Source organism: Theropithecus gelada, chromosome 16 (assembly GCF_003255815.1).
Source record: "Theropithecus gelada isolate Dixy chromosome 16, Tgel_1.0, whole genome shotgun sequence".
Classification (NCBI taxonomy): Eukaryota; Metazoa; Chordata; class Mammalia; order Primates; family Cercopithecidae; genus Theropithecus; species Theropithecus gelada.
The window spans coordinates 31,858,832-31,874,514 of record NC_037684.1 but is presented as its reverse complement, the minus strand read 5'-3'; positions in this window follow the sequence as shown (position 1 = coordinate 31,874,514).

The window sequence follows — 15,683 nt, the reverse complement described above, 5'->3', positions numbered from 1 at the left end:
CACTTTGGGGAGCCTAGGTGGGAGAATCCCTCGAGGCTAGGAGTCGAGACCAGCCTGGGCAATGTAGCAAGACCCCTGTCTCAACAAAAAATTAAAAAATCATCCAGGTGTGGTGGCATGTGCCTGTAGCACTGGCTACTTGGGAGGCTGAGGCAGGAGGATTACTTGAGCCCATTAGTTCCAGCCGGCAGTGAGCTATGATGGTGCCACTGTGCTCCAGTATGGGCAACAGAATGAGGCCCTCTCTCTCTTTTTTTTTTTTCCTTTGAGATGAAGTCTTGCCCTGTTACCCAGGTTGGAGTGCAGTGGTGCGATCTCAGCTCACCGTAACCTCTGCCTCCCGGGTTCAAGCTATTCTCCTCCCTCAGTCTCCCATGTAGCTGACACTATAAGCATGTGCCACCACACCCAGCTAACTTTTGTATTTTTAGTAGAGATGGATTTTCACCATGTTGGCCAGGCTGGTCTCAAACTCCTTACCTCAAGTGATCTGCCCACCTTGGTCTCCCAAAGTGTTGGGATTATAGGTGTGAGCCACCATACCTGGCCAGCTCTATCTCTAAATAAATAAATAAATAAATAAATAAATAAATAACTATTGGGTACTAGGCTTAGTACCTGGGTGATGAACTAATCTGTACAACAAAACCCCATGACACGAGTTTCCCTATATAACAAACCTGCACATGTGCCCCTGAACCTAAAAGTTAAAAAAAAAGGAATAATACTTTGTGACATATGAAAATTACATGAAATTCAAATGTCAATGTCCATAAAGTTTTTTTGGAACACAATCATGCTCATTCATTTACATCTATGGCTGCTTCCAGAGTAGGTATGACAGAGACCTTATGGCCCTCAACCGCTAAAATATTTACCACCTGACCATCTGTAGAAAACGGTGGCTGGGCCAGGCACGGTGGGTTTTGCCTGTAACTCCAGCACTTTAGGAGGCCAAGGGGGGTGGATCACCTGAGGTTAGGAGCTCAGCCTGGCCAACATGGTGAAACCCCGTCTCTACTAAAAGTACAAAAATTAGTTGGGCACAGCAGTGGGCACCTGTAATTCCAGCTACTCCGGAAGTTGAGGCAGGAGGATCACTTGAACCCAGGAGGCGGAGGTTGCAGTGAGCCAAGATCGTGCCATTGCACTCCAGCCTGGGTGACAGGAGCGAAACTCCATCTCAAAAAAGAAAAGAAAAAGGGGGCTGACCCCTTCTCTAAACTGTGTTCTAACTCCCCTCTGACTCTAGACATTCTTTTTATCATCCTCATAGCCCAGATGCAGAGAGGTTAGATCACCTGCCAGGGGAACCCATATTGAGGTGGTAGCAGGTAGACTGGCTCCAGTTCACTCCCTCCAGGAAACACCCTAAGTGAGGCTCTCTGAGGTGGTGGACATGGCATTGCTTTGTAAACTGCAGAGAAGTTTACAAATGTGAGATCCGTACCTCCCTTACCTCCTGGTAGGCATCAGTGACTGAATCTACACTGACTCCCCAGATCAAAATGCCCCAACACCCTACACATACCACACCCAGCCCAAAGACCTCCTCATATGATTAATTAGCACTTTTTCTACAAAATTCTACTTCAGAAGGAGAGGGTTGAGTCTACCATACTCTCCATTCATGGCCAGTTGTCATAACTGGTCTGTGTAGTGCCCTGCTCTTGGTTTCATTCATTCATACATTCCCTTTTTTTTTTTTTTTTTTTTTGAGACAGGGTCTTGCTCTGTCACCCAGGGTGGAGTGAAGTGGTGAGATCAGAGTTCACTGCAGCCTTGACCTCATGGGCTCAAGCAATCCTCTCACCTCAGCCTCCTAAATTACTGGGACTACAAGGGCATGCCACTGTAATTTTTTTCATTTTTTTGTAGAGATGGGGTCTCACTGTATTGCTCAGGCTGGTCTTGAACTCCTGGGCTCAAGCGATCACCCTACCTCAGCATCCCAAAGTGCTTGGGATTATACGCATGAGCCACTGCACCCAGTCTGTTTGCTGAGTTCTTTCAAGATAGGTAGTTATTTCATAGGCATGGGGTTTATTTACATAAATAGCATTGTGTTATGTATCTCCTTGTTTCCTACAATTTTTTTCCTCTACAGCATTTATTTGCTCTTTCCTTTCCTGTTGAGATATAACACATATACAGTAAAGTGAGTAATGAGCACTGATCTGAAATATGAAACTCGATTTTTAGCCTATATATACATCTGTGTAATCATCACCAAGATCAAAATATAGAACATTTCCAGTACCCCAGCAAGTCTCCCTTGTGTCCCTTCAGTCAGTAAACTGCCCCCTTCCCTGCCTGAGGTACCCACTCTTCCAGCTTCCGTCTCTACCCATTCAATGAATTTTTTCTTGAACATCCTCTGCATGGAATCGTACCTGTCTTTCATGTCTTGCTTCTTTTGCTCAACTTGTCTGGGAGACTCCCCTATGTCATTGTGAGTAGAGAGAATTTGTATTTTTTGCTGTTGTGGAGCACTGCGTTTTTGAGATCAATCGCGGAGCTCTGTGTACAGGCGTCAGTGCTTCTTGCTGCTACCTGGCACCCCTTGGTGCTTCCACCCATTTGACCTTTCCACTCTCCCAGTAAGGGACACCCAGGGTGCCTCCTGTGAGGCTGCTCTGATCATCCTCATCCACATCTCCTTACAGAGTCGTGTGAACATTTCACTGGATGAATACCTAGGAAAAGAATCTCTTGGGCACAGGGAATTGACTGTGCCCTAGCAACGGACAAACTGCTAGAATTGACCAGCTCTTTTCCACGTCTACCAAGGCAGGAGCAGGGAGAAGGGAAGAAGAGCTGCTTTGGTGATCCTCCTCTGACCCCACTCTCCCCTCCCCCTTGCCCTCCAGGAAAACCTTTCAGCTCCTTCACCACCTTCTTGCAGGACCCAACTAAGCGCTTTGCTTCCTGAATGTCGCTGCCTCCGCAGCAGCCCGCACCATCCTGCTGCATTATAACAGGACGATAATCAATGAACTGCTAACTCTATTGCAATAAAGGAGTGAGTCCAACCTTATATAATTCTTTTTAATTGTTTTCTCACATTACAAGGTTTTTTTTTTTTTCCTAAACTTATTCCGCCGTAAGTTATGTCGTTTAATTTCTCAAAGTGCTAATAATTTAATTGCTTCCTTCCTGCAGACAAAGTGCCTGAACTGTCCTCCCTCCCCGGCACGGAGATTATAAAACGGAGTTGGCAGGAATACCTAAGAGGAGAGTCTTTTTGGCGGCAGGATTTGATGGGAAGCAGCTTTCTCAGAAGTCAGTATGTGGGGCTGGGAACCTGGCTTGGGACTTCAAAGGGGCATGGGGCCCAGCCAAGCCTGCCTAACTCGAGAGGGTTTATGATAATCACAGGGGAGGGGAAAGGGAAGAGCTGAGATTAGAGAGGCTGGACGAGGGTGGGGAGCATTGAACATGGAGCTTCCCGTCCTGAAAGACTGTCAGGGAAGCTAGGCTCCATCTGCAGCAGGAGGGATTTAGATCAGACTTGTAGGTGGGGTGGGGGCATTCCTGACAGTCAGGACTTCGAGGTGCTGACTGGACCGGGGACAGGGTGGGGAGGTGACATCTGATAACAGGAACTAGCCTTTATCGAGCCCTTACTGAAAGCCTGAGCTTCCCTAGAGCATCTCAATTTAGCTGCATACCCAGGTCTCTGAGGCGGGTACTACTAGTATTGCTGTTTTACAGATGAGGAAACTGAGGCATAGAAAGGTTCCAGGCCCCACAGCTTGTTGGTGAAAGATGAGTTGAATGATGGCATCACATCTTATGTGGCAAAAGGAAGATTCCAAGGCAGTGATCTCCTTCTCTTGCCTAGGGTCTGATTCAGCCAGAATTGCTTTAACCTACCCATGCTCAGCCACCTGGTCCCCGACCCCAGTGACTCCCATGATCTATAGTATATAACCCAAGCTCCTAAACATAGTCTTTGAAATGCTCACTCCCTAGCCTGAGGGTAGATATTTTGAAGACTTCCCCCAAATTTGTCTCTCCCCTAGGATTTCCTTTCTGGCTCCTGCACCTTGGCAAATGCTGCTTCTTTAAACCTGGAACCTACTCCCCTCTCCTAGGATGAAATTTCATTCATCCCATGAGGACTGGCTCAAATGCTGCCTCCCCACTTCCCCAAGCACAGCCCCTCTCTCAAGTCTCCAGGACACTCCAGAGCACACCTCAGCTGGAGGGAGATCTGATCTGCAGGGTTGCTGGCCTGAGCTTACTCAGTTGACTCCCCTTGCTACTCACTAGTTCTGTGACTTTGGGAAAGTTACTTAGAAATTTCTTTTCTTTCTTTCTTTTTTTTTTTGAGAAGGAGTTTCACTCTTGTTGCCCAGGCTGGAGTGCAATGGTGCGATCTCAGCTCACCACAACCTCCGCCTCCTGGGTTCAAGCAGTTCTCCTGCCTCAGCCTCCCGAGCAGCTGAGATTACAGGCATGCGCCTCCACACCCAACTAATTTTGTATTTTTAGTAGAGACAGGGTTTCTCCATGTTGGTCAGGCTGGTCTCGAACTCCTGACCTCAAGTAATCCACCCACCTCAGCCTCCCAAAGTGCTGGGATAACAGGTGTGAGCCACCGGGACTGGCCACTTAGAAACTTTCTAATAGAGAAGTTAGAAAAAAACTTCTCTATGCTGTACACATATATGATGTGGGATAAATGAGTAGCACATGCAAAACATTTAGCCTGGCACATGATGAATGCTAAAAAGTTTGCTGTTGTTCTTGGCTGTCGTTGACCCTGTATTCTCATCTCCTAACACAGTGCTTGGCATGTAGCAGTTGCTCAATAAATGAATAAAATGGAAACAATTACTAACTACCTCCTCTCTCCACCCCAGCTCCAGGAATATTCCTGTTTGGAACCCTAGTTGAAACTCCAGGTATAACACCTATTTGCAGTTTCCATTACCCTGGTATTTCCTCTGGAAAGCAGGGACCCAAGGGTTCTGTCTAAATTAAATCCCTATCCTCCTCCTCACCTGACCCCAAAGACTCGGCAACAAAGGGCATCTTGAATCAGCAACCACTAAGCATAGAGAAGCCAGAGCTTCACCACCAGCAGTCCCTTTGTTTCTTACCTTCCTTTCTCTGGCTCTAGCTGTCATCTCTGTTACCAGGAACTAGGATTCCTCAACTGGGCCTCTGCCTCCTTGCCCTGCGCCTTTGGACATGGGTGTCTGGGACAGACCTCAGGTCTCCTGTACTCAGTCCATTGAATCTACTGATACACTAGACAGAAGTTCAGAGGCATTCAGGCTGCAACTGCCATTCTTTTTTTTTTTTTTTTGAGACGGAGTCTCGCTGTGTCGCCCAGGCTGGAGTGCAGTGGCGGGATCTCAGCTCACTGCAAGCTCCGCCTCCCGGGTTCACACCATTCTCCTGCCTCAGCCTCCGGAGTAGCTGGGACTACAGGCGCCTGCCATCTTGCCCGGCTAATTTTTTGTATTTTTTAGTAGAGACGGGGTTTCACCGTGTTAGCCAGGATGGTCTTAATCTCCTAACCTCGTGATCCGCCCGTCTCGGCCTCCCAAAGTGCTGGGATTACAGGCTTGAGCCACCATGCCCAGCATCAACTGCCATTCTTGATGTGTGAGTCAGACAAGTCACTTAACCTTTCTGAGCCTCCAGGTTTTGGTACAATAATATAGAGAGCTGGGTGAGACTCCATGGTGCAAAGCCGCACAGAGACGATTCTCTTGGGCTCCCTTCCCTGTAGCAGCAGCCTGCCCTGGGAGAGGGAATAGAGCAGGGTCAAAGCTGAATGCCTTGAGGTCTCCAGAGTTTGAGATCCTGAGGGCACCAGGGAAGAGGGGTGGGCTGCAGAGCCATGGAAAAGTGAGTGACTTGGAAGCATGAGTAGACACCCTTCTACCATGGGACAAGCAGGGCACCAGGAGTGTGGCTTGAAGTTGCCGTGGTTCCCCTCATATGCAGCTGCTGAAATTGGGTTGGGCAAAAAGAACAACTCACTCCCCCCGCCCTGTCTGAGCAGAGAAAGTAAGCTTTGTAACTCCCGGAGGAGGGGCCAGCAGGACCCAAAGTCACAAATGCCCCCTTTCTCTACCCCCAGGAGACCCACATATCCCAGTGACCCCTCTGCACGAGGCCATGGTCCTGAAGTCTCCATCCTCAACAGAGAGCAGCAGAGACCAAGTGAGGATCTAGCACCTAGAGCGATGGAACTTGCAGGACAAGCCAGTGCTAAACAGGGAGGGAACTCAGAGCCTCTGTGGGCTAGAACGGGAACGCCTCCAGGAGTGGCTTCCTCTGCCCTCCTGTTGATATGTACTTATCCTGGGTTGCCTTTGGTGCTCAAACCTTAGTTATGAAAAATGTTATTATTATAACAGCACAGTACCACCTCCCACCCACCTCCCCGACTAAACAGGAAGTGTCTGGCAGGTAGAGGCCTGTTTTGCACCCCTATGGACAAACCCCTCCCCCAGCACCCACTCACTCATTCCTTCACTCACAAATATTTATTAAGCACTGATGTAGTTGCCAGGAGGCCTGAGGCTTATCCTTTAGGGGTGTCAGCTGCTAAATCTCCAGAACCTTGGCGTCCCAGATTCCCAAAGGTAAAATTTCCTCCACTCCATCCCAGAAGGGAGGATGGGGTCCAGCTAGGGCCTGTAAGAAGCCACCAGCTTCATGCTTGCAAAGGAAAACCACTTCCCCCTTTTTCTTTCCTCAGTTCCAGGGGTGTGATGGCCCCATGGAAAATTCACAGGCAGGACTTGGAATCTCTACCAGGGAGTTAGCCCAGGCTCCATTCAGGGAAAGCCCTGCCACCGAGACCAGGCCTGCGTCCAGGGAAACGTGTCCAAGGCCATCGATGTACAAAGGCTTAGGCAACCAGAGACTCTGACCAACCAGGGCCTCTCACACTGGCCTGGAATTACTCTCAGCTTCGTGACCAGCCGGCAAAGACATCAGGCCTGGGGCCACAGAGCCAAGATTCCAAAGAGAAAATTCCAAGGCAAATATCTCAAGGGTTTCCAAGGACTATCTCCCCACTTCCCAAAACTCCCTTCCACAGCATCCTAGAGTCTTTCCCCTCCCGTAATTTAACCTTGTGCTTCCCAGACTCCTGCCCTTGGTCCTGATATTCCCTAAGCCCAGAATATCCTGCCTCTAGTCCCACACCCAAATCCTACCCACCTCAATGCTAGCTCCAATGCCACCTCCTCCAAGAAGTCTTCTCTGATCCTCTCAGTGAGGAAGGTCTCTCTCCCTCCTTTAGATACCAAAGTCCAGGCCTCTTCTGTGGCTGTGGACAGGCATTTGGCTTCTGAAAGCAAACAAGCTTGGGTTCACAGGCTAGCTCTACCCCTTCCCAGCAGGGCAACCTTAGACAAGTTCCCTTCCTGCTTCCTGCTGGGCTGCCCTTGCCTCTGCCTTGCCCAGAGACACTTGACCTCCTCCCTTGGGCTGCCCAACCTTCAGTGTGGATTCCTAGTATTTGTGAATTAGGTTCTCTGCCTGCAAACTTTTTCTGTTCAGGGCCAGAGAGTAAATATTTTAGGCTTTTCAAGCCATACTGTCTCTCTTGCAACTACTAAACTGTCCTGCTGTAACACAAAGCAACCTAAAATGGTAAATAAGCATGGCTGTGTCCTAATAAAACTATTTCTGCACACTAAAATTTGAATTTCTTGGCCAGGAGCAGTGGCTCACTCCTGTGATCCTAGCACTTTGGGAAGCCAAGGCAGGCGGAGCCTGAGCACATGAGTTGGAGACCAGCCTGGGTAATGTGGCGAAACCCCATCTCTACTAAAAATACAAAAAATTAGCCAGGCGTGGTAGTGTGCACCTGTAGTCCCAGCTACTCAGGAGGCTGAGGCACAAGAATCGCTTGAACCCGGGAGGCGGAGGTTGCAGTGAGCTGAGATCATGCCAATGCACTCCAGCCTGGGTGACAGAGTGAAACTCCAAAAAGAAAAAAAAAAATGAATTTCTCATATTTTCACATGTCAAAAAATACTATCTTTAAAAAAAATTTTTTTTCAATCATTGAAAAAAGCACTTTGCAGCTTACAGGCCATACACGTCCGTCCATGTCTCTTCTGAGAGCACTCCTTGGCTGCGAACTCAGTTCCAGAGGCTGCACAAAGCTGCTCCCTCTGATTCAGCTTCAGCAGGGAGTCTGCAAAGCCCTGACTCTTCCAGGGGCAGGCTTGGGTGCCACAGGGAGCACGCAAGTGAGGCACCCAGCCTGCTCTCTAGGAACTTCTAATCCAATGGGGGGACCCAAGACAGATCCACTGAGGATTTAATGGTAACACAAGGTTGGGGAAGATCAGCATCATGAAAGAGACCGTATCTTTTTCAATAAACAAATACTTTTTTTTTTTTTTTTTTTTTGTGACGGAGTCTCACTCTGTTGCCCAGGCTGGAGTGCAGTGGTGTGATCTTGGCTTACTGCAAGCTCTGCCTCCCGGGTTCACACCATTCTCCTGCCTCAGCCTCCCAAGTAGCTGGGACTACAGGCGCCCGCCACCACACCTGGCTAATTTTTTGTATTTTTTTAGTAGAGACGGGGTTTCACCATGTTAGCCAGAATGGTCTCGATCTCCTGACCTCGTGATCCGTAATTTGTTGGCACCCGGCCAACAAATACTTTCTTTACAACTTACATTGACAAAGCTGAAGGAGAACGCTGGCTCCCTGGGAGAAGAAATGCACCAGGAGAGACTTCATGGAGGAAATGGCATTAGACATGGACTTAAAAGAATAGGAATTCCGGCCTGGTGCAGTGGCTCATGCCTGTAATCCCAACACTTTGGGAGGCCGAGGCGGGTATATCACGAGGTCAAGAGATGGAGACCATCCTGGCCAACATGGTGAAACCGTCTTTACTAAAAATACAAAAATTAGCTGGGCATGGTGGCGGGAGCCTGTAGTCCCAGTTACTTGGGAGACTGAGGCAGGAGAATCACTTGAACCTGGGAGATGGAGGTTGCAGTGTGCCAAGATTGCACCACTGCACTCCAGCCTGGCGACAGAGTGAGACTCCATCTCAAAAAACAAAACAATGGCCGGGCGCGGTGGCTCAAGCCTGTAATCCCAGCACTTTGGGAGGCCGAGACGGGCGGATCACGAGGTCAGGAGATCGAGACCATCCTGGCTAACACGATGAAACCCCGTCTCTACTAAAAGATACAAAAAACTAGCCGGGCGTGGTGGCGGGCGCCTGTAGTCCCAGCTACTCCGGAGGCTGAGGCAGGAGAATGGCGTGAACCCGGGAGGCGGAGCTTGCAGTGAGCTGAGATCCGGCCACTGCACTCCAGCCTGGGCGACAGAGCGAGACTCCGTCTCAAAAAAACAAAACAAAACAAAACAAAACAAAACAAAAGAATAGGAATTGCAGGACTGAAGCTGTCACCCTTCACTGTTTCCTCCTGAAAGGTAGCCCCCTGGCTTTTGCATAAAAACATTGAAGACTTATAGCTATACTCCAGCCCCACACACCTATAATGCCATCACCAGAAGGCAGGCTCCTTGGGTGAGGGCAAGGGCCTTCCTCATTTCTGAGCCTCTGGACATGTTTCTGAGCCTAGCACATGTTTTTTCGCAGAGTGTATTTCTGTAAATGCTTGTTGAGACTGAATTGAAGTTCGAGTTAGGGGAGATGATGACAAAGAAGATTCCTGATAGGAATTGGACCAAATGAGGTCAGGCGTGGTGGTTCACGCCTGTAATCCCAGCACTTTGGGAGGCCGAGGCAGGTGGATCACTTGAGGTCAGGAGTTCGAGACCAGCCTGGCCAACATGGTGAAATCCCTTCTCTACTAAAAATACCAAAATTAGGCCGGGCGCGGTGGCTCAAGCCTGTAATCCCAGCACTTTGGGAGGCCGAGACGGGCGGATCACGAGGTCAGGAGATCGAGACCATCCTGGCTAACACGGTGAAACCCCGTCTCTATTAAGAAATACAAAAAAACTAGCCGGGTGAGGTGGCGGGCGCCTGTAGTCCCAGCTACTCGGGAGGCTGAGGCCGGAGAATGGCGTGAACCCGGGAGGCGAAGCTTGCAGTGAGCTGAGATCCGGCCACTGCACTCCAGCCTGGGCGACAGAGCGAGACTCCGTCTCAAAAAAAAAAAAAAAATAAAAATAAAAATAAAAAAATAAAAATACCAAAATTAACTGGGCCTGGTGATGTGTGCCTGTAATCCCAGCCACTTGGGAGGCTGAGGCAAGAGAATCACTTGAACCCAGGAGGCAGAGGCTGTAGTGAGCTGAGATCCCGCCACTGAACTCCAGCCTGGGCAACAGAGTGAGATTCTGTCTCAAAAAAAAAAAAAGAAAGAAAGAAAGAAAAGAGCAATTGGACCCAATGGATTAGGTCATTCCCTCCATTTTATCCAGCTCCTCAGGCCCAGAAAGACATTTCCCAAGGAATGAGCCAACTGTCTTGGGCACAACCTTAGACCACCTTAAAGGGGACTCCTCATTCTGACTTCTTACCACAACCTTCTGACTTCTTAAAAATGAGATGCGAGGCCGGGCGCGGTGGCTCATGCCTGTAATCCCAGCACTTTGGGAGGCCGAGGCGGGTGGATTGCCTGAGCTCAGGAGATCGAGACTAGCCTGGGCAACACAGTGAAACCCCGTCTCCACTAAAAACAATACAAAAAATTAGCCGGGCGTGTGCCTGTAGTCCCAGTTACTCGGGAGGCTGAGGCAGGAGAATCACTTGAACCAGGGAGGCGGAGGTTGCAGTGAGACGAGATCGCGCCACTGCACTCCAGCCTGGGTGACAGAGTGAGACTCCATCTCAAAAAAAAAAAAAAAAAAAAGAGATGTGAAACAGTGATTACTATAACCTGAGTGCGCGTGTGTGCATGCACACACACACACACACACACACACACACAGACACCCTTCCCTCTTCTGACAGCCCCCTTCTGCCTCTTTAAGTGGAGGCTCCTCTTCTCTGCCCAGTAAGGTGGGACCTTTTGTACCAAAAGTAACTGCAGACTGGGCCCCGAGGAACTCAAAGCCACCTCCCCACAGAACCCAAACGAGTGCAGCCAGCACCACCTCGGTCAGCACCACCTTGTAAATCAGAGAGGTCATCGCCTCTAACCTGACACGCCCCAAACCATGACTAAGCAGTTGTTGATGCTTCCCCAAGACAACATTATGCAGGAGAAGTTGTAACCAAAGGGGAAGGAATGAATTAATGTATGTATGTGAGGTCTGAATTGGCTTGGGTATATATGTATGGATCGTCTCACCAAGGATACACCAGAAACTGAACATAGTGGCTGCCTCCAGGAAGGCAAACTGAGCTGCCAGCGGACAGAGAGGGGAGAGATTTAAAAATTTCACTGGCGAGTGCTACATGAGTTTTGAATTTTGTGCCATGTGGATATCTTTTTTTTTTTTTAGACGGAGTCTCTCTCTGTTGCCCAGGCTGGAGTGCAGTGGTACGATCTCGGCTCACTGCAAGCTCCGCCTCCTGGGTTCATGCCATTCACCTGCCTCAGCCTCCCGAGTACAGGCACGAGCCACCACGCCCAGCTATTTTTTTTCTATTTTTAGTAGAGACGGGGTTTCACCGTGTTAGCCAGGATGGTCTTGATCTCCTGATCTCATGATCCGCCCACCTCGGCCTCCCAAAGTGCTGGGATTACAGGCGTGAGCCACCACACCCAGCCGCCATATGGATATCTTACCTATTCAAATAAATAAATGTTTTACAACATGCGCAATGTTGTTTTAAGCAAATGCAACATAAAATGTGGATTCAATAGCTTGTTTTCAACTGTGCAGGCACAGCTGAGACAATAAAAGCAGATATCTGGTTACTTACTACCGTTTAGAAAGACAGAGGGGAAAACACAGAGAACAAAGTGCCATTTAAAATCTCACCAGGCTGGGCGTGGTGGCTCACGCCTGTAATCCCAGCACTTTGGGAGGCTGAGGTGGGTGGATCACCTGAAGTCAGGAGTTCAAGACCAGTCTGACCAACATGGTGAAACCCCGTGTCTACTAAAAATACAAAAATTAGCCAGGTGTGGTGGCTCATGCCTGTAATCCCAGCTACTCGGGAGGCTGAGGCAGGAGAATCACTTGAACCTGGGAGGCAGAGGCTGCAGTGAGCCGAGACTGCACCACTGCACCTCAGCCTGGGCCACAAGAGCGAAACTCCGTCTCAAAAATAAACACATAAAATAAAATAAAATCTCACCAAATGATCATGCCAAATAAGGATCCTGCCTGGGAAAAGACGGGGGTCAGAGAAGCCAGATGGAGAGAATTGACAGAGAATTAACAGTACTCACTGTGGAGGTGAGGAAGGGGAGCTCCAGAGGCCCATCCCCCTCCCAGCATGAGTTTGCATGGGGAGGGCAAAGACATTTAAAGAGAGAGGAGTCGGAGCCTGGTGACTCCCACCCTGTGATGCACATAAGTTGAAGTAGGAGAGAGAAGGTGGTGCGCAGGAAAACAAGCCGCAGTGCCTGCCTCCACCTCAGCCACTCATGCATCCCCAGCACTTCCCCAATCTGAGACTCAGTTTCTTTGTCTCTGCAATGGAGGATTTGGCCCAGACAGATCTCCAAGGTGCCTCATGGCTCTAATATTCTCTGATTTGATGGCTGCAGCCTTCGGCAAACGTGCATAAAATAGATTAGTTTTAGCAGTAGTAAAAACAAAACTGAAAATCAGATTTATCATTTTAATTAAATATACTTTACATTCTCAATTTCTAGGGAGCAAAATGCTCCCCTCTCCATCAGTTTTCTCTTTGTGGGAGACATTCATGTCTGACATGCAATTTAAGAAAATACCAAACCACATTGTAAGATACACAATTAACAAGACCCTAACAGGCATTTCTTAACAGGAAAGTGGGGCTTGGTGGGGCGGGGGAAGAACATAAAAAGGAAATGTCAAGAAGGGGAGGGTCAGGTGGGATCAGGAGCCCAGAGAACTGTGTATCAGGCTAGTAAGAACAACGTGCTATTGTTTTTACTCAGCCCTCAGAAGCCACTATCTCTGGAACTCTGTGGAGCTGAGGAGTCTGAAGCGTGTGGTTTGGTTCCCTCTCCCTGGGTGACATAAGGCAAATTGCTCTCTGGACTTTAGAGTGCTCAACTATAAAATGGAACTAAATATACCTACTTTGAGGAACGCTGGGAAAATGTAATAAGATATTTGAAAAGGCTTAGGAAAACAATAAAGGGTAAAGCACACATGCGAACACTGTATTTATTTTATTTTATTTTATTTTATTTTGAGATGGAGTTTTGCTCTTGTTGCCCAGGCAGAAGGGCAATGATGTGATCTTGGCTCACTGCAACCTCCGCCTCCTGGGTTCAAGCGATTCTTTTGCCTCAGCCTCTCAAGTAGCTGGGATTATAGGTATGCACCACTACGCCCAGCTAATTTTGTATGTTTAGTAGAGAGAGTGTTTTGTCATGCTGGTCAGGCTGGTCTCAAACTCCTGACCTCAAATGATCCACCTGCCTCTGCCTCCCAAAGTGCTGAGATTACAGGCGTGAGCCCCTGCGCCCGGCCCAACACTGTATTTTGGAAACTCAAGTTGGGGTCCAGAATGCCTGGTCCCCATCTGGTTAGGTATCATGTCCTCTCAGCCTGCGTCCCCCTAACATCCTTTCTTTCTGCCATCCTCTTCTCCACCCAGGCACGTGGTCCCCACAAAGCAAGAGGAAAGCAGTGCCTCTACCCAGAAGGAGCATCATTTTCTGGGCTCTGGGCTCTGTGGCTCCAGATCATTAACTAACAACTGGGGTTGTAAATTACCAGATAAATCTGGGCTGGGGTCGCCAGTAGGATAGATGAGAATCAACAGGAGAAATAAATCTACAGCAGAAGCTCCCTGAGTTTCAGGAAAGCCCTATAGCCTGGGGGCAGTCAGGGACTAGTGAGAGAGGAGTTTCTGTTTTGGATAAAAACAAAAACAAGGCTGGGCATGGTGACTCAGGGCTTGATTGCCTGAGTTCGCGAGTTCGAGACCAGCCTGGGCAACATTGCAAAACTTTGACTCTACAAAACATATAAAATTTACGCGCCGGGCGCGGTGGCTCACGCCTGTAATCCCAGCACTTTGGGAGGCCGAGGTGGGTGGATTGTCTGAGGTCAGGAGTTCAAGACCAGTCTGGCCAACATGGTGAAACCCCGTCTCTACTAAAAATACAAAAAAATTAGCCGGGCGTGGTGGCGTGCACCTGTAATCCCAGCTACATGGGAGGCTGAGGCAAGGGAATTGGTTGAACCAGTGGAGGTTCCAGTTAGCCGAGATTGCGCCACTGTACTACAACTTGGGCAATAGAGCGAGACTCCGTCTCAGAAAAACAAAAACAAAAAATACAAAAATTAGCTGGGAGTGGTGGCACCTGCCTACTGAGATTGCACCACTGCACTCCAGCCTGAGTGACAGAGCGAGACCCTGTCTTTTAGAAAAAAAAAAAAATCAAGGCCAGTGTGGTAGCTCACACCTGTAATCCCAACACTTTGGAAGGCCAAGACAGGAGGATCCCTTGAGGCCAGGAGTTCAAGACCAACCTGGGCACCAGAGCAAGACCCTGACTCTGCCAAAAAAAAAAATAATAATAATAATTAAAAATAATTTTTTAAAAATCTCAGAAATAAAACCAGGAATTCTCCCCACCACCCATTACCACCATTCTCCCAAAAGGATTCAGGTAAGAGTCAAGTCCCCAGGCTTCTGCCAGTGCTGACAGAGCTGTCCCTGTCCCTGCCTTATCGAGCTGGGGCGTCCACTCAGTTGCACATTATTCCTGACGACAAGAGCAAATATAGACACTCTCAGAGGCTGAGGAGAGGCTAAGTGGAATAAGCGGTGTTTAATATTTAACGAGAGAAATTGCCTTCCCTTAGCAGAGCCCCACCCAGCAGGCGCTGTGGCCCTTCATAATTCAAGTCTGTACTTAATTAAAAAGGGGAGCATCCTGGACTCTCCCCAACTGGCACCAATTCCATTCTCATCCTTCAGCCTGCTGACATTTGTCTGTTTGTCTCTCTTCAACAGAAAGAGAAAAAAATCAAAAGGAAAAGAAAATGTTATATCCTGCAGCTTTCTGAGAGGTCCCGTCCTTGAGCTGGGGCGCTTCATCTAGAAGCAGAGAGGGTTGAAATCTAACAGGAGGAGACAGAACAGGACAAGGAATGCTTTGCATTTTGGAGAGAGCCCTGAGCTACTGCAAATAGCAAGGATGAAAAGCTAAAGTCACCAGCACCTTCTAAAAATAAAACTTGGTCTCCTTGGGGCATCCTTGATTGCTGGCCTCCAGCACTGGGCTCCAACATTTCCTCCTGGGACAATATTCCAGAAGAAAGGACGATGCATTTATTTAGCCTTGTTTAAAAATATTAAGATGTGGGGCCGGGCGCGGTGGCTCAAGCCTGTAATCCCAGCACTTTGGGAGGCCGAGACGGGTGGATCACGAGGTCAGGAGATCGAGACCATCCTGGCTAACACGGTGAAACCCCGTCTCTACTAAAAAATACAAAAAAAAACTAGCCGGGCGAAGTGGCGGGCGCCTGTGGTCCCAGCTACTCGGGAGGCTAAGGCAGGAGAATGGCGTAAACCCGGGAGGCGGAGCTTGCATTGAGCTGAGATCCGGCCACTGCACTCCAGCCTGGGCGACAGAGCCAGACTC